Raw genomic sequence first — 3104 nt, forward strand, 5'->3', positions numbered from 1 at the left:
ATGATACCTAATTTGAAATACAAAATCTGTCAAAGTTGCATATTATTTATTTCTTATAGAAACTCAGGTAAAATAACTCGTACGGACTAAACTATCGATAGCAAAATACTATACTATCGATAGTAAAATATACATCACTAGCACACGCACACATTGACAGATCAAAAATGGTCACGCATTTTCGGGTTGTCAGGTGGTCTATACGACAGTATATTATAAGTTTATGGGCCTGACTAGGGTTAGGTACCAGATACAAATTTCAAAAGTCCTGACAAAATTCCTGATTTTCGGCCAAAATTCCTGACACGAGCTATTTGTTGATTTTTTAAATTTTTAATTTGTCAATGTTGATTGATTTATAGTCAGGGAGCCCTAGAACAATTTTTTTTTATTACATATCCTTTTTTTGTTATTTTATTATTTAGATTTTTCGCACCAAGGATTTTTCACCAAGGATTCGAAACTGTGCACTTTAGGAGAACTTTGTTACTTGGGTGATACAGTAATCAATGTCTGAAATCCATTTATAAAGTCTTGAATTTAGCATTATTTTCGCTAATGTCACACAAAAACTAAAAGAAATACAGGAAAAATGATTAAAACGCAGCATTTTCCTCTTATCAGTAGACACTTTTGACTTAACAATATCTTTATTGAAATAACCACAGGACTTTTTCGCTTAACCGCCATAGCTTAACTTTTGAGACAAAGTAAAAATTGCTGATGCGCCATAGTAAACAATACGAGCTATTGGAATAATCGCTTAAGTGTTATTCATGCTCCAAATAAGTAATGGAAAAATAATTTAAGTGACATAGGTGTAAAAAAGACCGTTTTGAGCGTCGTTCAGTGAAAAGATTTATAAAATAGTTAATGCCAATTTTCATTTTGCTAACTGACCACAAAATTACTCTGATTGCTTTGAAACCCCGATTATTCGACGCGGAAAAAACTTTATCAATGGCATACATCCAAATTTGGTAGACTTATACTTTATCAACATTGTCGCACTTATGTAAATCAAAATGCATCACATTCTCTGATATTGTAATATTTGACCTCCTCGAATATCTTTAATTCAGCAGGTTAAACAGCAACAGGCTTCAGTTAAAGACCCACCAGCAAAGCTGCTTCGGCAATTCTGAAAAAAGATAATAAGGTATTTAAGGAAACTCGGTTTAGAAACTTTATCTAAGGTAACGGGGAGTGCCCCCGCCAAGATGAGCCGAGCGAAGCGCGCAAGGGCACTGCCTACCTTTTCTCGAAACGTTTCGTCGTATTTTTGAACCCTAACTTTGGTTTCGATAATGCCAGATACTGACAGATATTATGACAAGTCATGAGTAAATTCATTAAATGCGCAAAGTTTGAATATTGTGACTTTAGATTTCACAGGTGTCCAAAAACCCAAAATTATGGCACTGACTCACCGATCATCAAAATTGTTAGGGTACTTCCTGAAGTGTAGGGAACTACGTGATAATACTTTAACGTGTGTACGTGTTCCTCGTATAGAGTTCACTGTGAAAGTAGCAGCGCTGGACCAATTTATTTTTCACTTTTGTATGGGAACCCTCTTGACGCTGGGGCGCTTGACCATACAAAAGTGTAAAAATATAAAGGAATGTTATAGGTATTCGTTGTATGAAATGATGTGAAACCTCGCACATTCGTCTGCACTGTACGCGCTGCATTTTGTGTACAATGCGGTACGTTCGGCGCGTACGGTGACGACAAAAATGTGCTTTATGTAAATATAATATTAAGTCGTAGTCCGTAGATAAATAACTTACTCATCTATTATTTCGTTCTCGAGCACAGGTCTGCAAATTATAAAAAGTATTAAGTATGTTAAATAAAAAGTAACTAGAATTGTAAAGTAAGACATAGTAAGGCCATAGTACTAAAATAATTGTGTTAAACCAATCACGTTTCTGTGGTGAACAAAAAATATGGCAATGAATCCGTACCAAATACCAATATTATAAAATATTATGTGAAAGTATATTATTTATTTATTTATGTAACATGGAAAACTTAAGGCCGTTCAGACGACACGCGCCCGCCCCGCCCACGCCACGCGCTTCTGCACCCGCGTCAAACACTCTTTGAAATTTGTTAATTTTATTTGAGTCTTTAGGCACATCAATAGATTTCAAATTGCATTTATCGTGTTCCACCCGCGCATGCCACGCACACGCCACGCACCCGCCCTGCGCCCGCCTCGCGCCCGCTCGCGCTCACCCCGCATACGCGTTGCGCCCGCGCTGTGACTAGCCTACTGAACGAAGTAGTCCGTGTCACTAGTAGTTTATGCGTGCGCGTGGCGAGCGCGGTTGTAATGCGGGCACAACGCGTGTGCGGGTCCTGCGCGTGGTCGACGCGTGTCATCTGAACGCGGCCTAAAGCTAAGTAATGTCGGTGGCAATCGCTACACTTATGTATTATCTCTTCACGCGACACGCTTAAGCCCCTGAACCGAATTTGGTATGAAGATACTTCAAGGCCCGACAAAGGACATGCATTTATCTCTAACTTAAGCTCTGTAGCCATATACCCTACCGACAAACAAAAAACTAGCGACGATACAAAATGCCTGGTGCAGCAAATTATTCGGCCAGAAGAGCTTAAACTCCACGTGCGTGCCCTACGAAAGACAAGGAACGGTGGTGTTGTAATAAGCACCGAATCCAAGGAGGATATAGAAAAAATTAAACAATCTCCGTAGATCAGTGATGCAGGCCTGACTGTTGATGAGCCGCGCAAGCGCAAGCCCCGAGTCGTGGTTATCGGTGTTCCCTCGACTATGACGGAAAGAGAAGTACTGACGTGCATGTATAACCAAAACCTTGCCGAAAAATTGAAGGACCTGGATATTCAATCTTTTCTGAATTCCACTAAATTAAGCCACAAGTCTGGCAAAAAAGACGCAGAAACCTGTAACTTTATATTCAAAGTACCAGCAGCTATTCGCAGAGTCCTCATCTCCAATGTTCGCATTTTTGTGAACTGGTCGTCTTGCCCTGTAAAGGATTTTACGATAGTAACAAGATGCTTTAAGTGCCAGCAGTATGGCCATGCTGCGAAGACCTGCCGGGAAACGA

The sequence above is a fragment of the Aricia agestis genome, chromosome 13, assembly GCF_905147365.1.
Source record: "Aricia agestis chromosome 13, ilAriAges1.1, whole genome shotgun sequence".
NCBI classification, from domain to species: Eukaryota; Metazoa; Arthropoda; class Insecta; order Lepidoptera; family Lycaenidae; genus Aricia; species Aricia agestis.